At 40.5% G+C, this 26,214-nt stretch overlaps 1 long non-coding RNA gene across 3 annotated transcripts; it reads left to right on the top strand.

The window, feature by feature from the left end:
* Positions 1 to 14,726: 14,726 nt before the first annotated feature.
* Positions 14,727 to 21,588, top strand: LOC123150827 (uncharacterized). 3 transcript variants are annotated; one of them, XR_006475368.1, is made up of 8 exons: positions 14,727 to 15,412; positions 15,485 to 15,664; positions 16,108 to 17,008; positions 17,277 to 17,354; positions 18,560 to 18,695; positions 19,093 to 19,397; positions 20,907 to 20,975; positions 21,181 to 21,588. It is a non-coding gene; the product is annotated as an uncharacterized lncRNA (long non-coding RNA). The 3 variants fall into 3 exon arrangements; XR_006475367.1 differs by having other exon boundaries at positions 14,727 to 15,664; XR_006475369.1 differs by having other exon boundaries at positions 14,727 to 15,664; positions 19,246 to 19,397.
* The last annotated feature ends 4,626 nt before the right edge of the window (positions 21,589 to 26,214 follow it).

Below are 26,214 nucleotides of genomic sequence, written 5' to 3' on the forward strand. Positions count from 1 at the left end.
TATGACCCTACCCTAGGTACATAGCTTCGTCAGTGGATGAGCATCATAAATTGCAGAGATTTTGCAAAACAAATGAGTCAAAAACTTAGTTTTAGTTTTCCACAGACAGCATTTTGGAGCTACCAATTTGTTAAACTTGGTGACACCGAAGCAACTTTGGAGTCTAAACTAGTGGAATCGGTCAGACCGAGACACAGTTCGGTGACTCCGAGATTGCTAGGGTTTCACTGAGAGTTGAACTCGCTCACACCGATTTGCAAGTTTCGGCCAGACTGAAAGTTACAAGTGTAATGGCCTAAGCCAAATCAGTGAGACCGATTTCTACAACTCGGTCGGTCCGAGATGAGTTCGGCGGAAACCTAGCCCTAAATTTTCAAATCAAAACTGACCTAAAGGAAGTTTTGCTAGATAGGTTGATCTCATACGTGGTCAGAAACATAGCATTGACTTTGTGCTAAGAATTAGAGGTAAGGATTGCACAAAGGTTCAAACTCATACCCTAACTCGGCGATGAGCTCGCTACGGTGGCAACGGCGGTGAGAATTCCATTGACAGCAACGGAGACCGGCGGCGGGAGGTCACTGGCGACAAGAGGACGATCTAGAGACCCGAGTCGGTAGAGCAGGATATGCGCAGGCGAAAGGTTTCGGAGAAATTTCCAGATTTTGACCCGTCAGTATATATATCCTGACCCTGTCGATGTGACCGAGTGGAACAACTCGGTGGCACGAGATGTAGAATTGCAAGCGGTTACTGCAACTCAGTGTGACCGAATGGTTCTAATCGGTTGCACTGAGATTGAAAACCTAAATCCACCCAGTAAAATCGGTATGACCAAAAAGGATGAATCGGTCAGACCGAAATGCACAGAGAGGTTTTGGAAGTTTAAGTCTATGACAAATCTGTGACTCCGAGTCCTCCTCACCCAGAGGGTTCGAATCTGACTTGATCAAACTTTGTGATGTAGCATGAATAGAGTCTGAGACGAGAAAAGCATAGATAGCTAGAGGAAGTTCTTAGGCATTCTTGTCCATCCATTTGGCAAAATAAGAAGAGCCAAACAATCAAAGCAACAAATAGATGTCCTCGAATGGGAAAAAATATGCAATCAACATGCTTAGATTATAAAATGGCCAATGAAATATGTGGCAAAACATGCACAAACACTCTAGCATCTATCAAGCAATTGGCGATGACTAGGTCATCTATATATGAGTATATTGACATAGGAGTCAAATGAGAACATTTGATCATAGGTCATACTCATCGTTTAAGCACAAGTGGGGTTACCACTTTTACATAAAGCATTGTTGTGTTCACACCATTAGAGTTTCTTTAGCTCAATTCTTAGAGTAAAGCTCCCCCTAGATGTGATATCCCCCCTAAGAGGGGTGAACTAACCTTGGGTTTTGTCGATGATGACTTCATGTAGATGTTGAAGATGTGGATGCTCAATGTTGATGTAGATCATTTGGAGCAATCCATTGGAGTGAGTTGCACTTTCAATACCTACGTGGGTTAGTCCCACAAGGAACAAACAAGGATATCCATAGACATAGAGTGAAGTACACACAAGATGATGTCCATGAAGAATTAGCTTACCTTGTCCCTTGTCTTACCAACAAGAGGGTTTGTGACTCCTTAAACTAGTGCAAGATGTGGAAGTTGTTTGCACTTGTTCTTGCCAAAATGATGTCAGTGAAGTATGTTGGCGGAGTCACCCTCAAGAAATCTCTAGTTCTTCTTCTTCGGGATCCACATCAACTTGATGGGAATCCTTGGAGTTGTAGTCGTACTTGATGAAGTAGAACTTGATGTAATCTTGGGAACCCACTTAACCAAGGCCTTGGGAGCTTCTTCAAATGCTTCGATCTCCTCTTGAAGCTTGTCCTTGCCTTTTTTCTTGTGGTATTGTGGTGGAAGATCATCTTGAGCTTGTGTTCCCTTGAAATAAGTAGGATCATACTTCTCTTGTTGAGGAACAAACTTCGTCTTGGGGTATTGATCTTCTTCCCACTCAACTCCATTGGCGTTGAACTTTCGTTCAAAACCAACACCTCGATTCTTCCGGTGCCTTCCTTCCTTGCATACAATTTCCTAAAATTGTTTAGTTCTGGCAAGGCTATTGTAAACACATTTCTCTTTAATTCCCTTCAATAAGCTATTTTCTTGCTCAAGTGTAACTTGGCTAAGAGAATCATTAGTGGAATTAAGAGAACTACTAGAAGCAACAACATTGGATTTAGCATGATTATTGTTACTACTAGAAGAAGAATATTTCTTGCTCTTATTACTAGATTTTACTTGTGGCATATAAGTAGACAAGAGTAAATGCTTGGCAATGTATGAAGAACTTTTCTTACAAAGATCATCATTGATTGCTTTTAAGAACCCATGCTCTTGCTCTAGATTGAGCTTTTCAAAGCATAGCCTCTCATGAGTCTTTAAAAGCTCTCGATGATCTCCAAGGTAGTTTCATGAGCTAACTTAAGAGTGTTTAGTTCTTTAGTTAGACGCTCAATCTCCTTCTTATCATTGTCATTCACTTTATCTTGATTAGCATGATTAATAGCAAGTTCATTATAGTTTTCATCGATAGAGTTGTCAACAAGTAAATCATCATCACCTAGCAAATCATCTTCATCACTATTGAAGTCAACATACTTGGGGTGTGATACCTTTGGTCCGTTTGCCATGAAGCATCTTCCAATTCCTTCATTTGGTGAGTCAAATATGTCATAGGAGTTGGTTGACACAAGTGCTAGACCGGCAACACCTTCATCTTGAGTATATTCTGAGTCAGAGTGATAACTTCTCTCGAAGTGATGGTTGGAGTCGGAGCCGGATACCCATTCACCAATGTGAGCTTGATGTCTTATTTTTGTGTAGCCCCTTTATGACTTGTCCTTCCTTTCCGAATCCTTGCTTCTGCGAGAGGTTCTTCGTTCATAACGATCATCTCTACTCCTTCTCTCTCTTGGAGGTGATTCTTCTCTTCTACTTCTCCTTTTAGGTGAATCTTCTCTTCTTTTGTAGTTAGCTGTACACTCACTGGAGTAGTGTCCGGTTCTTCCACAATTGTAGCAATTACGCTCACGACTAGAAGATCTTTTATCATTGTAGGACCTTGACTTGGAACTTCTTTCCTTGCTTCTACTCTTGTAGAACTTGTTGAAGTTATTCACCATTAGGCTCAATTCTTCATTGAAGGCTTGTTCTCACTTTATGATGTAGGAGCATCACATGAGGCTTTGTAAGCACCACTAGACTTGTTGTGAAGCTCTTATTTATCCTTGAGTGACATCTCATGAGCAAAAATTCTACCAATGACTTCCGTTGGCTTGAGATCTTTGTAGTTGGGCATCATTCGGATCAATGTGCACACGGTATCATATTTTCCATCCAAGGCTTTTAGGGTCTTCTTGATGATGAATCTGTCGGTCATCTCTTCACTTGCTAAGCCGGCAATCTCATTTGTGATGAGAGAAAGCCTAGAGTACATTTCAGCTACACCTTCACCATCCTTCATTTTGAACTTGTCAAGCTGACTTTGCAGCACATCCAATTTTGATTCCTTGATGGAGTCGGTACCTTTGTGCATATCAATCAAAGTATCCCAAATTTCCTTTGCATTCTCAAGACGGCTGATTTTGTTGAATTCTTCTGGGCACAATCCGTTGAAGAGGATATCGCAAGCTTGAGCATTTATTGCAGCATCTTCAATTCTTCCGCGGTAGCTTCACGATTCGGTTCTCTACCATCAAAGAATTCATCTTGCAAGCCAATACACACAATAGCCCAAATGGCGGGGTTATGTCCAAGAATATGCATTTTCATCTTATGCTTCCAACTAGCAAAATTAGTACCATCAAAGTAAGGACCTCTACGGTGGTAATTTCCCTCGCTAGATGCCATACTCTCCTAGGTTGTGAAACCAAGGCTATGATCATGAAAGCTATGGAAATCAAGGCAAATGGAGACCAAAGCTCTGATACCACTTGTAGGATCGAAAGCATGTCTAGAGGGGGTGATTAGAATACTTGACCAAATAAAAATCTAGCCTTTTCCCAATTTTAAGTTTTGGCAGATTTTAGCAACTTAGCACAAGTAAAGCAATCAACCTACACATGCAAATATAAGAGTATAGCAGCGGAATGTAAATCATTGCATATGAAGGTAAAGGGGAGGAGTTTGGAGGGAGCAAACGCAATGTAGACACGGAGATTTTTGGCGTGGTTCTGATAGGTGGTGCTATCGTACATCCACGTTGATGGAGACTTAAACCCATGAAGGGTAACGGTTGCTCGAGTCCACGGAGGGCTCCACCCATGAAGGATCCACGAAGAAGCAACCTTGTCTATCCCACCATGGCCAATGCCCACGAAGGACTTGCCTCACTTGGGTAGATCTTCACGAAGTAGGCGATCTCCTTGCCCTTACAAACTCCTTGGTTCAACTCCACAATCTTGACGTAGGCTCCCAAGTGACACCTAACCAATCTAGGAGACACCACTCTCCAAAAGGTAATAGATGGTGTGTTGATGATGAACTCCTTGCTCTTGTGCTTCAAATGATAGTCCCCCCAACACTCAACTCTCTCTCACAGATTTGGATTTGGTGGAAAGATGATTTGAGTGGAAAGAAACTTGGGGAAGGCTAGAGATCAAGATTCTTGTGGTTGGATTGGAATATCTTGGTCTCAACACATGAGTAGGTGGTTTTCCCTCAGAAAATGAATGTTGGAAGTGTAGGCACGTTCTGATGGCTCTCTCCATAAATGGAGGAAAGGTGGAGGGGTATATATAGCCTCCACACAAAATCTAACTGTTACACACAATTTACCAAACTCGATGGGACCGAATACTCAAACTCGGTCAGACCAATTTAGTTCAAAATATGAACGTTAGGATTTCCGGTTGGACCGACATGTCAACTTGGTGGGACTGATTTCATTATGGTTCGGGCATAACGTAATCTCGGTGAGACCGATTTCTGTAATAGGCAAACACAGAGTTGGTCAGGCTAACTCGGTGGGACCGATCACTCATTTCGGTGAGACCAAAACATTACGAAAAGGAAACAGAGAGTTTGCATTGCGAACTCGGTGGGACCGATCGCTCATCTCAGTTAGACCGGAATGTTACGAAGGGAAACAGAGAGTTTGCAATCCCATCTCGGTGAGACCGAGATCCCTATTGGTGAGACCGAACTGATTAGGGTTTCTGGCTATGGCTATGTCAAAAGAACTCGATGGTGCCGGATAGATCAAATTGGTGGGGCCGAGTTTGACTTTTGGTTTGGGACATATGTGGATATGAGAAAGTGATTGAGGGCTTTTGGAGCATATCACTAAGCATTTTGAGCAAGCAAGCCATTAAGCAACACCTCATCCCCTGTTAATAGTATTAGCTTTTCCTATGGACTCAATGTGATCTTGGATCACTAAAATGAAAATGTAGAGTCTTGGGCTTGAGCCAATATGTGTGTCCTTACCATTTTGAGGGGTCCACATCTCTAGTCCATGCCATGCCAATCATTGAACTTTCTGAAATGATCATCTTGAAAGTGTATTAGTTCAATGAGCTATATGTTGTTAAGAATTACCAAAACCACCCAGGGATTAGTTGCACTTTCAGAACAACGTATAAAAATCCTATGAGTATGTCTCCTTATAAAATGGTTTATGGAAAAGCTTGTCACTTGCCTCTTGATTTAGAACATAAATCTTATTAGGCAATTAAAGCACTCAACTATGATTTCAAACTTGCTGGTGAGAAGAGGTTATTTGATATTAGCTCACTAGATGAATGGAGAACCCAAGCTTATGAAAATGTCAAGTTATTTAAAGAAAAATTTAAAAGATGGCATGATAAAAGAATCCAAAAGCATGAGTTCGAGGTTGGAGAATATGTTCTTTTGTACAACTCTCGTTTCAGATTCATTGCAGGAAAACTCCTCTCCAAATGGGAAGGACCCTATGTTATCGAGGAGGTTTATCGATCTGGAGCCATCAAAATAAATAATGCTGAAGGTACTAACCCGAAGGTTGTTAATGGGCAACGAATAAAACATTATATCTCAGGTACGCCCATTAATGTTGAAAGCAATATTATCCAAAATATGACACCGGAAGAACACATAAAATAAACCTTCTGGAACACTCCAGAATCGTAAAAAATAGGAGGTACATGATACGTAAGTAAACGGACTCCCCAAAATCTGCAAAAATATTTTCTGTCCGTTTTGGAATATAACAAAAATTAAGAAAATAAGAAACAACCAGGAAGGCACCCTTGGTGGGCACAAGACACCAGGGCGCGCTTGGCAGGCGCGCCTAGGTGGGTTCTGCCCACCTCGGGCACCTTCCGGACTCTGTTTTTCTTCCGTTTGCTTGTTTCCCAAGATAAAAAAATCTTATATACCCCCCGAACCTATTGACCTCCGTATCATGGAGAAATCTCAAGTTTTCTTTTTCTTGCTATTTTCGGTCAGATTTTTTAAGCTAGGCATCATGTATTCTCCCTCCTCCAACAACGTAGAAGAGGATGCTTGGTTGATGAAGATCGAGCTGAAGAGAGAGGAGCGCGAAGAACCTCTCAAAGGGGGTAAGAGCAAGGAGGCCATCAGAGATCAAACGCCGGTGGTAGAGAAAGCCCTGCCTGCCGAGGAGGAAGAAGAAGATATCCTTAAACCTTACTATGATCATCTTATCCACACTGAGATTGAAGCCTTTCGGATCTTTGAAACAGTTTGTGTGCAAAATAAATATCTCACTCGTGAAAATATTTTGTTGCAAGAGCACATCACCTTCCTCTGGATCGTCATCCATAGACTGGAAAATCTTTTGATCATGAAGGACAAACCCTCTACATCATCACCACCACCTCCTTCTTCATCACCAAAAGAAAATTGAGTATCAGGTATGGGCACTCCCCTTGGCTTGCGCCAAGCTTGGGGGAGGTGCCCCGGTATTGTATCACCTCCACTATCTTTTGCCTTTATTTACCTTAGTTCGATCCATAGTTATCTTTTGCTTTAGATGAATAAAAGTTTAGTTCGATCCTTTCTTTTCGAGAGTTTTCTTAGTGATCTATCTTTGTAATTGTATGTGAGATATATAATAAAGTTTAGTTGGAGTTTTTTTTCTTTACTTTCATGTTCAAAAAAAAGAAAGGAAATAAATGAAAAAGATCATATGCTAATCTTATGGTAAGTAATGACATCACATAAGGAAAGGTATAAGTAGAAAATTTTATTGGAGATTGACAAACATAGCATTGGTCAATGATGCAATTCATGAAAGAGTTAATAAGGGAAGAGAAGATATACATGCAAATACACTATCTTGGAAATCTTTTGTGATTGTGAGCCACCATCAAAATATTATATGCCAAAATTGTTGACATTGGACAAGGAAGACAACGTAATAATTTATGTTTGTTCATATTCACATAGAAGTTATATTGTCATAGATCCTTCAACATGTGGTGCTTGCCCCTCATCTTTGCTAGCCAAAAATTCCGCACCAAGTAGAGATACTACTTGTGCATCCAAAAACCCTTAAACCCAAATCTTATTTTCAAGAGTCCACCATACCTACCTAAGGATTGAGTAAGATCCTTCAAGTAAGTTGTCATCGGTGCAATAAGGCAATAAAAATTGCTTCTAAAGGTGTTAGATCATTTAGTGTAGGAGAAAATTGAGCGTTGTACGAACTTGTGATGGCAAAGAATAAAAGCGATAGACTACATTATAAAGGTTGCTATTATAAGGGGCAATATAACGTGATGTTCTCTTGCACTAAGGGATTGAGCATAAAAACAAAAAGCGCATGGCGACCTCTGCTTCCCTCTGTGAAGGGCCTATCTTATACTTTTATGTATTTACTTTCATGCAAGAGTCAAAGTTTTTTTCTCTATTCCTTTTTATTTTTCTCTTGTCGCAAGCATCATGCGGTGAGGAAAGATCTAGGCACATATATCCAGTTGGATATGGGTAGCATGACTTATTATTGTTGACATCACCCTTGAGGTGAGTATTTGGGAGGCGAAATCTATAAGCCCCTATCTTTCTATGTGTCCGGTTGAAACGTTTTGCTCATGTGTATGCGGTGAGTGTTAGCAATCATACAAGACTATATGATATGGTTGAGTATGTGGACTTTCCTAAAGGCTCCGATACGTGACCCTTCCTGAAAACATGATGAATTGTAGTTGCAAAGTTGAGTTAGAACATAGTTTGTTGTTTTCCAATAGAGTTTATGCTTTATACTTCGATGTTGTGATGAATTGTTACTTATGCATGAGAAGTCTATGTTAAAAGTTCTATGATAAAAGTTTTGTGTTTAAGTTTTTTGTTGTTATAATAATCTACATGATGCTTCTATGTCTGTATTTTGTTTTTATCAACACCTCTCTCTTTCTAAGCATGTGGACATGTTTTTCGATTTCGGTTTTCGCTTGAGGACAAGCAAGGTCTAAGCTTGGGGGAGTTGATACATCAATTTTGCATCATGCTTACCTAATATTATTTATAATATTTTTATGCATAATAATGCTTTTTGGAGTAATTCTAATGCATTTTCTCTCATAATATGCAAGGTTCACACAAGGAGGGAGAATTCCGGCAGCTGGAAATCTGGACCTGAAAAAGCAACGCCGGGCTACCTATTCTGCACAACTCCAAATGAGCTGAACTTCACGAGGAGTTTTTATGGGATATATAAGAAATACTGGAGAAAATAACTATTGTAAGGGGCCACGTGGTGAGCACAAGACACCAGGGCGCGCCCTGGTGGGTTGTGCTCAGCCCAGCCCACCTCCGGTGCCCATCTTCTGGTATATAAGTCATTTTGACCTATAAAAACTAAGGAGAGGACTTTCGAGACGAAGCGTCGCCGTCTCGAGGTGGGACTTGTGTAACACCCTTGATGCGGCTATATCTCCCATGTGTCGGAGCACGACTTAGAGGCATAACCGCATTGAAGGCAATGTCGCAAGAGGGGTAATCTTTACACATTCCATGTACTGAATAAGAAAAGAGGTACAGAGTTGACTTACAATCGCCACTTCACACAATACATAAAAATAGCATTACATCAACCAGATACAATCGAGGTCCGACTTCAGAACCAAAATAAAGAAGACTACCCCTAATGCTACAGATCCCCGATCGCCCAACTGGGCTCCACTACTGATCAACTAAAATGAAACAACACAATGAACGAGATCTTCATCGAGCTCCTCCTTGAGCTCGGTTGCGTCACCTGCATGGTCTCATCGGCACCTGCAAGCTGGTTTTGGAGGTAATCTGTGAGTCACGGGGACTCAGCAATCTCACACCCTCGCGATCAAAACTATTTAAGCTTATGGGTAGGGAAAAAGGTATGAGGTGGAGTTGCAGCAAGCACTAGCGTATATGGTGGCTAACATACGCAAATGAGAGCGAGAAGAGAAGGCAAGGCACGGTCATGAACTAGAAGTGATCAAGAAGTGATCCTGAAACTACTTACATTCAAGCATAACTCCAACACTATATTCACTTCCCGGACTCCGCCGGAAAGAGACCATCACGGCTACACACGCGGTTGATGCATTTTAATTAAGTTAAGTGTCAAGTTCTCTACAACCGGACATTAACAAATTGAAGGAAATATGCCCTAGAGGCAATAATAAAGTTATTATTTATTTCCTTATATCATGATAAATGTTTATTATTCATGCTAGAATTGTATTAACCGGAAACATAATACATGTGTGAATACATAGACAAACAGAGTGTCACTAGTATGCCTCTACTTGGCTATCTCGTTGATCAAAGATGGTTATGTTTCCTAACCATAGACATGAGTTGTCATTTGATTAACGGGATCACATCATTAGGAGAATGATGTGATTGACTTGACCCATTCCGTTAGCTTAGCACTTGATCGTTTAGTTTGTTGCTATTGCTTTCTTCATGACTTATACATGTTCCTATCACTATGAGATTATGCAACTCCCGTTTACCGGAGGAACACTTTGTGTGCCACCAAATGTCACAACGTAACTGGGTGATTATAAAGGTGCTCTACAGGTGTCTCCAAAGGTACTTGTTGGGTTGGCATATTTCGAGATTAGGATTTGTCACTCCGATTGTCGGAGAGGTATCTCTGGGCCCACTCGGTAATACACATCACTTAAGCCTTGCAAGCATTGCAACTAATGAGTTATTTGCGGGATGATGTGTTACGGAACGAGTAAAGAGACTTGCCGGTAACGAGATTGAACTAGGTATTGAGATACCGACGATCGAATCTCAGGCAAGTAACATACCGATGACAAAGGGAACAACGTATGTTGTTATGCGGTCTGACCGATAAAGATCTTCGTAGAATATGTAGGAGCCAAAATGAGCATCCAGGTTCCGCTATTGGTTATTGACCGGAGACGTGTCTCGGTCATGTCTACATAGTTCTCGAACCCGTAGGGTCCGCACGCTTAAAGTTCGGTGATGATCATAATTAGGGTTTTTGTGTTTTGATGTACCGAAGGTTGTTCGGAGTCCCGGATGTGATCACGGACATGACGAGGACTCTCGAAATGGTCGATACATAAAGATTGACATATTGGAAGCCTATATTTGGATATCAGAAATGTTCCGGGTGAAATCGGGATTTTACCGGAGTACCGGGGGGTTACCGGAACCCCCCGGGGGGTTATTGGGCCTACATGGGCCATAAGGGAGAAGAGGAGGGCCGGCTAGGGCAGGCCGCGCGCCCCCTCCCCCCCTAGTCCGAATAGGACAAGGAAGGGGGGCGGCGCCCCCCTTTCCTCTTTCTCCCTTCCCCTTCCTTTTCCAACAAGGCAAGAGGGGGAGTCCTACTCCCGGTGGGAGTAGGACTCCTCCAGGCGCACCCCTAGGGCCGGCCGCACCTCCCCCTCTTCCTCCTTTATATACGGGGGCAAGGAGGCACCCCATGACACACAAGTTGATCTTCGTGATCGTTCCTTAGCCGTGTGCGGTGCCCCCTTCCACCATATTCCACCTCGGTCATATTGTAGCGGTGCTTAGGAGAAGCCCTGCGTCAGTAGAACATCATCACCGTCATCACGCCGTCGTGCTGACGAAATTCTCCCTCAACGTTTTGCTGGATCGGAGCTCGAGGGGCGTCACCGAGTTGAACGTGTGCAGAACTCGGAGGTGTCGTACGTTCTGTACTTGGATCGGTCGAATCGGGAAGACGTACGACTACTTCCTCTACGTTGTGTCAACGCTTCCGTTGCCGGTCTACGAGGGTACCTAGACAACACTCTCCCCTCTCGTTGCTATGCATCACCATGATCTTGCGTGTGCGTAGGAAATTTTTTGAAATTACTGCGTTCTCCAACACAAATTCCCATCTGCCCATAACCGCGGGCACGGCTTTCAAAAGTTCAAATCCCTGCAGGGGTGTCCCAACTTAGCCCATCACAAGCTCTCACGGTCAACGAAGGATATTCCTTCTCCCAGGACGGCCCAATCAGACTCGGAATCCCGGTTACAAGACATTTCGACAATGGTAAAACAAGGCCAGCAAAGCCACCCAGATGTGCCGACAAATCCCAATAGGAGTTGCACATATCTCGTTCTCAGGGCACACCGGATGAGCAATCCGTACAACTAAAACCAACCCTCAAGTTTCCCCGAGGTGGCGCTGCAAGGGGCTCTAGTTTGGACCAACACTCAGAGGAGCACTGGCCCGGGGGGGTTAAAATAAAGATGACCCTTGGGTTGGCCGACCCAAGGGAAAAATGGCTAGGTGGCAAATGGTAAAACCAAGGTTGGGCCTTGTTGGAGGAGTTTTATTCAAGGCAAACTGTCAATGGGTTCCCATTATAACCCAACCGCGTAAGAAACGCAAAATCAAGGAACATAACACCGGTATGACGGAAACTAGGGCGACAAGAGTGGAACAAAACACCAGGCATAAGGCCGAGCCTTCCACCCTTTACCAAGAATATAGATGCATTAATTAAATAAGAGATATTGTGATATCCCAACAAATATCCATGTTCCAACAAGGAACAAACTCCAATCTTCACCTGGAACTAACAACGCTATAAGAGGGGCTGAGCAAAGCGGTAACATAGCCAAACAACGGTTTGCTAGGACAAGGTGGTTAGAGGCTTGGCTTAGCAATATGGGAGGCATGATATAGCAAGTGGTAGGTATCGCAGCATAAGCATAGCAATAGAGCGAGCAACTAGCAAGCAAAGATAGAAGTGATTTCGAGGGTATGGTCATCTTGCCTGAGATCCCGCAAAGAAGAAGAACGAGTCCAAGAAGAAGACAAACGGACGAAGACGAACGGATCCTCACAAATGCGACGTTATCGGAACTAACCCGAAGAAGCAACACCGGAAAGGAACAAACAACATAGTAAACAACCACCACATAAGCATGGCATGATGCACAACCAAGTATGATGCATGTCCGGTTTAATGATACATGGCATGGCAAAGTGCACAAACAATCCTACAAATTAAGTGGAGCTCAATATGCAACTAGTTGCATATTGACGGAACACCACATTCAAGTTGTTTAGTTCGATCTCGTTTATGTACCCAACAATATTAAATGTTGATTAACATGGCAAGAGGTGAAGAAAATGAAAACTACACATTTAGGCAAGTTTAAATGAGGCCGGAACAACAAAACAGCAAGTCCGGAAACTCCTCATGTGCATATTTTAGGTTTGGTACTGTTCTGCCCTAAACACAATTTTAGAGTTTTTAAACATGCAAAGTAGAGCCACCATGTTAAACTAGGCATATTTATACCCCAAATACATATAAAGTTTGTTAAGTTTGGAGCTACGGTTAATTTGTTATGAATTAAAGCATTTTGGCATGTCCATAGAGCAAATTTAATGCAAACAGCAAAGTTAAACATCCCAAACATGCATGAAAGTTGGATGTTATGAAATTAGATGAAATTCTAGTCAAGTTACATATATAAATCATTTTAAACCGATGCACGGTTATTGAGTTATGATATGCATGAACAACAAGGGGTTTTCTATAAAACTGTTTTACACTGGATAATAGACAAATTTGTTCGGGGAAAAAACAACATGGGCTGAAACTGACTGGGCCCATAGTGCACAAGAGAGGGCTGGGGCTGCTCACCCATCGGCACCTGCAAGCTGGTTTTGGAGGTAATCTGTGAGTCACGGGGACTCAGCAATCTCACACCCTCGCGATCAAGACTATTTAAGCTTATGGGTAGGGAAAAAGGTATGAGGTGAAGTTGCAGCAAGCACTAGCATATATGGTGCCTAACATACGCAAATGAGAGCGAGAAGAGAAGGCAAGGCACGGTCGTGAACTAGAAGTGATCAAGAAGTGATCCTGAAACTACTTACGTTCAAGCATAACTCCAACACCATGTTCACTTTCCGGACTCTGCCGGAAAGAGACCATCACGGCTACACACGCGGTTGATGCATCTATCTATTATATATATAAGATAGAAGTCAAATAAGCCATGACCTTCATCCACATAGATTAAATTATCTTGACCGTAAAATAGAAGTCAAATAAGCCATGACCACATAGATTAAATTATCTTGGCCGTAAAATATAAATATTAACGGCCAAGATTAAAAGATATTGCGTTACATATAAATATTATCGCATAGATACGGTTTGACATGTCACGTTCGTTCAACTCATATAAGCCCTTCTATTAAAAAATTCAGTCTAATACAATAGCTTACGTTGGTGTTACAATCGGCAAGCAAAAAAAAGGCCGGCAGCCAAGTAAGAAAGGTCTAATTCAGGAAAACAAAACAGTCCAGGGAAGGTCAACCTTTTCTAAAAAGGTCACGGACACACCAATTGGGCACAAACAGAGACAATATAGCTCATCGGATACATGTACGTAATTGTATTGGAAACCTCTCTCTCCATTAGGACACACACCTCCATTAGGACACACACGTGAACTACAAGAAATTCCCAAAAGAAAGAAAGGACTACATAAACCGTGTACAACAAGGACACATACAATTATTTTCTTGATTGGTTCACCTTTTGAGGCACCTTAGGAGCTCTAACGTTAATTCTAGGAATAGGATAAACCAATCTAGCGTCAGTCAGATAAAGATCAAGAGAACAATTTGAAAAGTAAAATATCTACAGAAGCTAAAGGCTTTTAGATTCCTGAATTCATACTGTCCTTATCAATCACGTAACAAGGCATCTCCGACCGGCCCATGCATAACTCAAACTTCCACCCTATGATACATTTTCTCCTAGGAAAGCACAACAACTTCTTTTCACCTCAGCGCCGTCAATCGAGACCTCAACCTACACCATGGTCGACCACGACTGTCACCAGCGACGCCATGGAATTCTCCTTCGCATGTTAATAGGCACATCCTGGCTCGAGCACGAGTGTTAATTACCAGCGCCGCTGTGGTCGGGGCGGAGCTAGGCTAATTCAAGGGTATGCAATGCATACCCAATGATTTTTGCAGAAACATTTCAGTATATAACCTTCTATATGCATGTATATACCGGATGGCTGTCTAGTTACGAGTACACAGGCCTGCGAGTACAGGATAGAGAAATGAAGAAGAGAACGATTCAGCGTCCTTTGGGCCTTTATTGGGCTCCTACGTTGCTAGTAGTGCTACCAGGCCTTGTCCTTTAGGCTTGACGCTGGGTTTTGATCGAAGTCCAGGAACCAGCCCTCCCAGTCAACGTGTGACTACGATTCCGTGGATTGAACTGCCGCATCGTAAAACTAGGGCATCACGCATGACCGCATCTGCCATCGGAAGCAACCGCCGCGTCTGTCCACCGTGGATGATCTCTGCCTGCGGCCTGCCGCCGATCGACTGCCTACACACGTTCTCTGCGGTACGCGATCGGCAACGATACATTGCGCACAGCCCATCTAGCAGGCAAGTCACCAACGGCTGCGTTGTGCGTGCGCAATACCCATCATCTCATCTCATTGTGATTTGTCATATATTTTTTTAATCTTTTCTCCAAATTGTTTAACCATAAATAGATGATTGTTTTTATTTCTTAATTTTGTTTTAATTAAATTATTGGAAACCAATACTAATATGATTGCCTGGTCAGTTTCTTTTCACGTAAATTCTTGATGCAAATAAAGAAATATGTCATCATTTCTCGCTTCCAAAAAGGCGATCGTAGGGACATATCCTAATTCTTCTTATACTTGAAATATAGGTAAATATGTCACTACAAAGAATAATTTACAGTTTTGTGATGAACTTTTATGTCTTATTATATCGTTGTGTAGAAAAAAAACTTCGCATACCCATGTCGAAAATCCTGGCTCCGCCACTGTCATCTGTCCAAAAGATGATGCAGCTCAGCAGCGTTTTTACACTGAATGAGACGTGCAGGCATCTCAGGTAATTCCCTTGGTATTGTTTCAATTAGCTTTCGTAATTAGATTTGGTTCTTAGATTATCCAATGACCATAGACTATACATCAAATTTGTACCAATGACGAGAAGGATAAGAATTTCTGCAAAATCCTATATTCCTTGACATTACCTGCTGGCTCGAGCGCGAGCATCACCTGCGCCGCCGTGGTCATCAATCCAAAAGCTGATGCAGCTCAGATGCGTTTTTACACCGAAGGAGACGTGCAGGCTGCTCAGGTACCGTTGGTATTGTTCCAATTAGCTTTTCTAATTAGATTCGGTTCTTAGATTATCCAATGATCATAGCGTGTACATTAGATTTGTGGCAGGGACGCAGCATTCTATCTACTGGATTTTTAATTACATGCTTGCATACCCTATGCTATATTTTGTACGAACAACGAGAAGGATGAGAATTTCTACACAAGCCTCTATTCCTTGAAATTGCCTTCATAGAATGAGTGCTGTGAAAGATACTAAGTATTTCCTCCAAAAAGGAAAATACAGCAAGTGTTCTGCACGACCCTCAATTCTTGACATTGCTTTCATAGAATAAGCACATGTACCATTACTTGCGCCCATAAATATATTGATTATTCATGTTGCTTCGATTGGTTTGTTATGAGAACACGAAAAACACTTGAGGATGATTCTAATTTGTATGTGCATGTTGATTTCAGAGGCTGTTGTTGTCATCGACATTGAAATTGTTCTTCTGCTACTGGAGTTATTGGAGGTTATGTTTTTTCATCTCAGTTTTCAATAGGGCCTTTATATATGTAACCCTGTGTTTTCTGTAGTATGTCAACACGTTCAAAGCAGTGTTCAAACTATCGATAAGCTCAAGAGAAAGGTACGACTGACCAATGTAACAGACCTATGGAGTTTTATGATTGCAGTATCAATCCATAATAAAATGAAGAGGAAAAAGACTAAAGGAGTTTCTGTTCAGACATATAAAGTAGTATCAATCCATAATAAAAGGAAGTTTTAACATAGTGGAACTTTGATCTGATCTTGAGTCATTGTTATGATCAACATTACATGCTAGAGGACCAAACTAACCAGTACGCTCTTAAATTAATGATATTTCAAATCTCTTCTTCGTTGGACTATAGACCACAGCCCTTTCGAACAATCATATAACTACAAAAAAAGTTGATGCTTTCATATTTGTGTTATTATAATTTCATTATTTATAAGTTTTCAACCGAGTACAATGCTTTCAGGACCTCCGACTATTACCTTATCCTGTAGTCATTTAGTTCACCCATTAGTCCATCCATGCTTTAGCTATATTAACGATTTTTTAATGGTCTAGAAACAATTGTTGCAAGTTTTAGGGTATCTATAACCCACGTGTTATATCGATAAATTTTGCAACTACTAATTGTGGGTTTCTACTAATTATCTTTACTACTTTCAGTGATATATCTACATGGAGTTTATGATTTCCTTTGGAGTTGTTACTCTTTTTTGAATCAATATATTTGTTAGATTAGTAACATTTATGCAAGTTTACAAATTACAACCACAAGAGAGCAGAGCAGACATCTCGATCGCAAGAGGATTCATGTCATAGTAAGTGTTACAATACAACACCAACACATTTATTTGCCAATTATTTGCATATTACCAATTTATATATTTTTACCATGATACATCCTCTTAGTTCCTATTATTACTTGAAATGCTATTTAAAACATTTTACATTCTGCAACAAATTTCATTTGAAAAAGATGTACTTTACAACTACCTTCTGTATGTTAGATACGCATGCCTAGAAGATATTTATATGGTCTGAGTTTATATCTTATTCCGTAAGTGCATATCTGACAGATGTTTATAGCTTCAGGTTATTTAGTATGCCCTTTGAACTAGGCAGTACGGTGAACAAGGAAAATCATGGTTTTCCCACCCACAGAAGGTGAACAATTATTATTTCTATTTATATCAAATCATTAGGATGTTTCAAATTCATTCATGTCAATTTCATAATAGGTCTTATTAGGGCAGAGCGTGTTGGAATAAGGCTTTTCTTATAATTATCTTAACCTCCCATCCGAACCCTTGGGTACATTTACTCCCCATGTGATTCCTTCAAAGCTGAAAATTGTAATATTTGCATATTGCAACCGAATATAAAAATCATGTTGTGCCCGTTGTTGTTTTTAGAACAAAATCTAAATCTAGATATTACTTTCCATTCTAAATGTAAATGGTCTTTGAAACATTTTGTATCACATTGCGACCTTTACCAATGTAAGGATGGCTTCTTTTTGTCTATGGTTTAGAGACCCAAGAAAAATGCTTGGAGGGCTGTAAGGACAAAAGATTTTTTTGGGGGCAGATAAAACAGTATATATCTATGGAGATATAAGTTTTCTTATACATATAAAATGGGTTGGTTCAGTCATGGACCACTAAAATGGGATTCGTTTTAAAAAAATTGCGAGAAAATATAATGTATAATTACAATTTTAGTTGCAATCAACAATGCTTGATGTGTTCTTTTAATTTTTTTTGTGATGGATGTGTTCTATTAAATTTTGTCAGGTAGTGGAATAAAGATATGTCATACACTTAGATAGGCAAATGTCTAACACATAATAATTAAATATGTACAATAAATAATTTTCAGAAAGTAATCTAGCCATTGAAAAATGTTGAGAGCACTAGAATATGGTACTCATAAGTCCCAAAAACGTAATTTTTTGAGAAGCATTATGATGAAAAATTGAATAACTAACGAAAAAGTCAAATTAGATTCTGGTTGTCAATTAAATAAATGTGCTACACCATATAGATAAACAAATGACCATCAAGTAATGATTTAATATGAATAGTACAGAGAAATTTATCAAAAATAGTCTAGCAACCAAATATGCATGATAGCTACCGATATAGTAGTTATAAGTCGAAAAACCTTTTGTTTTGAGAAAAAGAGTATTATATACTTTAGATTAAAGAATGAAGGAAATTGGTGGTTTAAATCTTATGTTAAATATGTAGAGGCATATTACTGTATCAATTATAATATTATATATATATATATAATATAACGTGAATCAAGAAAAAAACATAACACATCTAGCCGCGCAAATGCGCGGGTCACCCTGCTACATTATACAGATTCATCATGGCATAGCACAATGCTGCAAGGGGAAACATCAGTATGACCTGCAACGACAAGATGGCCAGCATGCATTTGTCGGCAGCAACCTGACTTTGTTGTCAACAAGTTGACAAAGACCAAATCAACTTTCAGGTGCATTCTTTAATCCTTCTAGCTCAACAGAATAAGTATTTGCAACATGGCCCTTTCCTCTACCCAATCATGCCTCCTCCATCTAACTGCTAGAACTTGGACATTGTCGCCATGGTTTGAGATAATATTTTGAAAAATACTTATGCAATGGCTATATCTTTTCATATCATCGTGGGATTTATAGCTGAAAACCAATTAATTTATATATAGAGGATATCAGCTTATTGTTCCGAGCAATGCGGAAGGTGGTGAATTTAGTAAACAATATATTACATGTTATACACTCTCAGTACCATTAGCTGCTGTTTTGTGCAGTTTTTTTCCCTATAGAATAAGATGTTATATGCAAGTAATTCCTATAGATTAAGTAACTGTAGCGTTGTTGTGTTGTATGCAGATTATTTCTAGAAGATGCTATATACAAATCCTTTATGTGCAATTTTCGGCCTCGCACATCTTTCACCGTTTTCAAGCCAACGTCGTAGTCCAGTACAACCACTTCCTCCTTCATTTATCTCTCTCTTGCTGACTCCCTTCCTGCTTCCTTCAGGCAGTTTCGTACTGCAAACATGAGCAAAGTCCAATTTATCCGCACCCAGAAGATGGCGGAAAGCACATTTTGCTGCCGGGACAAGAAATAGTTTTTCTGTCACCTGCAATGGCATTATCCACGTCTGTTGATGTGATTGATACTTACAGCAGGTACTCGCTCATCCTCTCACTGAATGTGTAGTTTTTATCTTTGTAGCAGTTTACGGCTGAAACTGGGGATTACGTATTACAAGCGTGCCTCACAGTTATGTACTGCTGGAGAAGGAATAATTAGCCAGTGGCTGCTGTTGGCGCTCATGCCCTTTTGCCGGAAACAGTAACAACATCAGCAGTCACCTTGGTTAATTCCTCTTACCCAATATATTTATAGCTGTCTCTCTGAAGCTATTTATGGGTCAAATTCAGGACGAGGTGAGGCAGACCTTAGAACTATGTATGATTTTTCTGTACTAATGGTGTGTTGGAATCTTATTTATGAATGAACTAGATTTGTATGCAGCAATAACTATAATATACAGAATCCACCCACGAGAATAACTGCAGCGCGTGTGACTGGACTTCCCCTATAAGGAAATCTGTTTGCATTATAATTTATAGACTGGACTTGCTGTTGTGAGTAGTTGACACGTCCATTGGAATAGTTTTTTCGCTAGAGGAGTCGGTGCCAATTCTACATCCGAAGATTGGATGTGTGTGTTTTCTGCCATGCCTATTTTCTTTATAGTTGATGTCCATATATTAGAAAAAACAGTTTTAATTTAATCATAGATTCATATATCTTATTGATTAGCACCAAATAATTACACTACCAAGTAACTTTTGAAATAGATTTATGAAAAATTGTACTGCAAGAATTTCGTTTTGCAAGATATATGTACACATTTGAATTTCAGATGGCTATTAAGATTGACATTTGAGCCATAAAGTGCAGAAGGAAGTTTCCAGATACTCGCAAATCAAGAATATTGAGAGCATCTTATTCCTAATACATATGAAGTTATTTTAAGATCGACAGTTCATGTTGTCTCTTAAAAAAGAAAGGATTTATAGTTGATGCCAGTGAGCTGAATTATCTAGCACACTATGTAGTGATATTTTCTTCAATACCGAATCATATATTTTTGTAATTGTTAACCACACGCCACTGCACGGAGTGCCTGCGTATACATGCTGCAGCAAAATTGTTCTGCTACAGTTGTGTATACTTTCGGTGAAACGCGGTCCGTCCCATTGGAAGACTCCGGATTACATAAAGATGTTATTTTGCCTAATAATTGGAATTTCTAGATTTATTTGACAATGTATTGCTTAATCAACTTATATCACATTTTTTAAATGAACTAAAATTTTAGCTATATTAATAAATTTAGTTATCTCCTAGAAATTTTTAATAGCAAGGGGCATCTTAATATTTTCACGTACGGCTACTCTACTGGGTTCCTTTTTCACGTGAGTTAGAAATGTTAGACCCATTCATATTTTCGTACCACTAATTTTTGGTGACTACCCCATAATCCGTACAATATCCAGTTATATATATATACATGGCATGATGGGATTATATGTTCCCTATTTGAGAAGTAACTATGATGATAATAAATAGTCAGATTAGTAAAATTTATGCAATAACATAGCTGATGGAAGATGTTTCACTTCCAGAGTGGAGACCTAACTGGAAATAGCAGGCAGGTTTGACAGTAACAGAACTACTCCATGACACATCCAATGGTAAGATACGAAGCTCAATCACAATATCAAAATAGTTAACTAGAATCATATTGTCATTTTATTCTTTATGCAAACAACTTATTGTTTTTATTGTTACTCGGAATGTCCGACCGTTCTGAAGTCATGTGGTTAGGTTCGTATGAAAAGATGTACCTTGGCTCGCTATATTTAGCAATTGTAACCTTATTCCCATCAATTTTTCCAGGTAGAAAAAGGATATCCAAGTGCAAATTAGAATTACCAGATCATGAATTATACCTTCAGTGCATATTTTTTGCCCAATGGCCGGGATGGGTGGTATAGTCGATGGGAAATTTAATGGGCCCTTTCTTCCACACATAATGAAAATTACTATCTATACACACACAATGAGATTGTGAATATATCTTGAACCAGTGCCTTCATCATACAAGAGTTACTTTCAGTTCTTTTCTAATTTCCTTCTATTGTCTTCATCACAGCCATATGATTTCAAGCCTGGGTATGTGCTTCGCATATGTAGTTCCTTTCAAGTGGTGTAAAATGATTCTAAATTATTATTTTTAGCAATGTTGTCTCTATTAGCTTCACTTCATTTGCAAACAAAATCTGAAGCGATTTTGTTAGGGGTGGAAACGGATCGGATGCGGATCGGATAGTGCTCTTGCCACTTCCATTTTCATATTTTCAAAACGAATATGAATCCGAATACGGATGTTATCGGATACGGATGCGGCTCGGATATTATTCGAATATGGATACGTATCGGATATTTTCTTGATTCGGAACGGATACGAATAATATCAATATATTGCTTAAGTAAATCAGTCGATAGCTATGTGACCTGAAATAATCAACTTGTGACATACAATAAATCAATGATAAATAGGTTTATGAATAAATACTATTGTAATGCATAATAATTTATAAGTTTAATAATATAAAGAGTAAAATTTGACCACTTATTTGGCTTTTATGTTGGATAATTGGAATATTGAGTCTAGAAATTTGAAAATTACCTCCCATAATCTTATTCGGATACGGATATATCCACTTCCATATCCATATTTGTCTCAAAATCTCCTACCATATTTTATTTTTTATTTGTTTAATAAATTCGGATACGGATAATTTTCATTTCCATTTTGGTTCGGATGCGGATGTTTCGGATACGAATAGGCATTTTCTCGAATATGAATATCGGATATTTCGGATTATCCGCTACTAATTTCCACCCCTAGATTTTGCATCCATACGTAACAAAATGTGCATAACCAACTTTAGCATGCTCTATATCCTTGCTATACATCTTTCCTACAAAATGTATTTTGTATTGTTGATTATGACATTGTACTAATAAACAAACACAAGCACAATATGGCTGGTAGTGAGGCAATGAGGTGGATAATGGAAAAGATAACACCGTATCACTGCAAGTCATCAATTTTTAAATTTTCTTGACAAAAAATCCTAAAGGCATATTGGTGTGAAGATTGATGAAATGAAGAAAGGTGACATAGTGAAAGCTAGAGATTTGTACCAAACCCTATGGTTAGGCATGGCGAGACACACGGCATGGTTATTTTTATCTTCCATTGTCACACAACCAAATCTTTGCGAACAATTGTATAAAACTACAGAACTGTAACGAGGCTTAATTATGTTTTCTGCAGACATGCGTTGTAGACATGCTTTTATATAAATTTTGATTAGTAATAGATCAAGTAAACAGAGATAGGTAGAGATAACTATCCCAAAAATATAGGAAGTCTAGCCGCACAAATGTGCGGGTCACCCCGCTAGTTCTCTCTTATTTTACAAGGTTTACATGAAGAGGGAAAATGTCGGCAACTGGGATTTTGGGCTGGAAAAGGAGAAAATATTAGAGACCTATTCTGCACAGCTCCAAAAGTCCTGAAACTTCACGAAAGTTATTTCCAGAATATATAAAAAATATTGAGCGCAAGAAGTACCAGAGGAGGGCCACCCACCAGCCACAAGGGTGGGGGGCGCGCCCTACCCCCCTGGACGCGCCCCCTACCTTGTGGGCCCCCTGGTGGCCCTCCGATGCCCGTCTTCTGCTATATGAGGTATTTCGTCCGAGAAAAATCATAAGGAAGCTTTCGGGACGAGACTCCGCCGCCACGAGGCGAAACGTTGGCGGAACCAATCTAGGGCTCCGGCAGAGCTGTTCTGCCGGGGACACTTCCCTCCGGGAGGGGGAAATCATCACCAACGATCCTCTCATCAGGAGGGGGTCAATATCCATCAACATCTTCACCAGCACCATCTCATCTCAAACCCTAGTTTTAATTAAGTTAAGTGTCAAGTTCTCTACAACCGGACATTAACAAATTCTCATCTGCCCATAACCGCGGGCACGGCTTTCGAAAGTTCAAATCCCTGCAGGGGTGTCCCAACTTAGCCCATCACAAGCTCTCACGGTCAACGAAGGATATTCCTTCTCCGAGGACGGCCCAATCAGACTCGGAATCCCGGTTACAAGACATTTCGACAATGGTAAAACAAGGTCAGCAAAGCCACACAGATGTGCCGACAAAATCCCGATAGGAGTTGCACATATCTCGTTCTCAGGGCACACCGGATGAGCAATCCGTACAACTAAAACTAACCCTCAAGTTTCCCCGAGGTGGCGCTGCAAGGGGCTCTAGTTTGGACCAACACTCAGAGGAGCACTGGCCCGGGGGGGTTAAAATAAAGATGACCCTTGGGTTGGCCGACCCAAGAGAAAAAGGGCTAGGTGGCAAATGGTAAAACCAAGGTTGGGCCTTGCTGGAGGAGTTTTATTCAAGGCGAACTGTCAAGGGGTTCCCATTATAACCCAGCCGCGTAAAGAACGCAAAATCAAGGAACATAACACCGGTATGACGGAAACTAGGGCGGCAAGAGTGGAACAAAACACCAGGTATAAGGCCGAGCCTTCCACCCTTTACCAAGAATATAGATGCATTAATTAAATAAGAGATATTGTGATATCCCAACAAATATCCATGTTCCAACAAGGAACAAACTCCAATCTTCACCTGCAACTAACAACGCTATAAGAGGGGCTGAGCAAAGCGGTAACATAGCCAAACAACGGTTTGCTAGGACAAGGTGGTTAGAGGCTTGGCTTAGCAATATGGGAGGCATGATATAGCAAGTGGTAGGTATCATAGCATAGGTATCATAGCAATAAGCATGGCATGATGCACAACCAAGTATGATGCATGTCCGGTTTAATGATACATGGCATGGCAAAGTGCACAAACAATCCTACAAATTAAGTGGAGCTCAATATGCAACGAGTTGCATATTGACGGAACACCACATTCAAGTTGTTTAGTTCGATCTCGTTTATGTATCCAACAATATGAAATGTTGATTAACATGGCAAGAGGTGAAGCAAATGAAAACTACATATTTAGGCAAGTTTAAATGAGGTCGGAACAACAAAACAACAAGTCCGGAAACTCCTCATGTGCATATTTTAGGTTTGGTACTGTCCTGCCCTAAACACAATTTTAGAGTTTTTAAACATGCAAAGTAAAGCCACCATGTTAAACTAGGCATTTTTCTACCCCAAATACATATAAAGTTTGTTAAGTTTGGAGCTACGGTTAATTTGTTATGAATTAAAGCGTTTTGGCATGTCCATAGAGCAAATTTAATGCAAACAGCAAGTTAAACATCTCAAACATGCATGAAAGTTGGATATTATGAAACTAGATGAAATTCTAGTCAAGTTACATATATAAATCATTTTAAACCGATGCACGGTTATTGAGTTATGATATGCATGAACAACAAGGGGTTTTCTGTAAAACTGTTTTACACTGGATAATAGACAAATTTGTTCAGGGAAAAAACAACATGGGCTGAAACTGACTGGGCCCATAGTGCACAGGAGAGGGCTGGGGCTGCTCACCCATGGGCTTGGCCCGTTCGGTGCTGCGGTTAGGATCTAGCAGTGGCTGGGCTAGGCCTTGCTCACGCGGCCCACGATGACGCTGAAGGCGGGCCTTGAGCGCGGGGTCAACGCGCGCGGTCTCCTCGCTCGCTCGATCTGGAGTAGGGAACTGAAGCTGACGACGCCGGCGAACTCCGGCGACGTGGGAGGGCGCTGGGAGGGCTGGGGCTGCTCACCCACTTGAGATACCCATTCAAAAAGATGGGAAAGTCGTGAGCGATGAACGTGCTTTGTCCGAGGATGATCGATCCCCTAGAAGTGCAAGCCAGTGAACCACAAAACCTTCACCATAATGGCATGAAAAGGTTCCAACTCCACACACAAAATCAAGCCAACAAAAGCAATATGACCAATAACATGAACTCATCGGATCTGAATAATCGGTTTGCGGAACATAGAACTCTCTGTCCCTATGCCACCATGACAAATAAACTAGAGTAATTTATTCACGAAAAGACGACGATGATTATTCAATGTTAACGAAGATCTAAAATTCTTGAAGATCTGAGGTCCCCTCACCTTATCTCTAACACCAAGATGCATCTGGAGGTGAGGGGGATAAAAAAATTCTTTGGCGCGTGGCTGCTAGGGTTCCTTCCCATATAGTGCCGACATTGATGGTGGTGGGTGGTTACTTACAGTTTATGGCCAGTCAGTAATTTAATCAAAGTATGAATGGATCCGGCTGGCCCATATCTTAACCCGATACGTTGCCCTAACTCTACTTTTGGGAGCAAGTAATTAGCAGCTACCCCTTTGGGAAGAAACCCAGTGGGCGCTCACGGTAGCCACTCTATAGACATTGTGTGGGGCTCCTAGCGGCCGCCATGTGTCGCGCGTTGGGTGCACTCACAGGGAAAATTTTAAAAATTGCACGCTTTTGGGGTTTTTTGGACTTTTTATTTTATTTTATTTGGGTTTTGGGATTTTACTTTTTTTTAGGTTTTCTGGTATTTGTTTTTATTTTTTTCGCATGAACCAAACCTTGTGAGAAGCACAAAGTTGTGCTTCGCGATGAAGCACAATGGCGTTCACCATGAAGCGCGACGGTGTTTCCTCAAAGTGAAAAGCATGATGCGCCTCACGGTGAAGCATAGATGTGCTTCTGCGTGAAGTGCAAATGTGCTTCCCATGAAACCCACTATTGTGCTTCACAAAAAATGAAAAGGCATAGCCATGCTACTAAAAGAGTGAAAAGCACAGTTGTGCTTTTGGTTCCCTATATTTTTTTTCATTTATTTCCTTTTTTGGATTTTGTTTTCTTTGTTTTTATTTTTCATTTTCAATTTT

This window comes from Triticum aestivum, chromosome 7A (assembly GCF_018294505.1).
Source record: "Triticum aestivum cultivar Chinese Spring chromosome 7A, IWGSC CS RefSeq v2.1, whole genome shotgun sequence".
Classification (NCBI taxonomy): Eukaryota; Viridiplantae; Streptophyta; class Magnoliopsida; order Poales; family Poaceae; genus Triticum; species Triticum aestivum.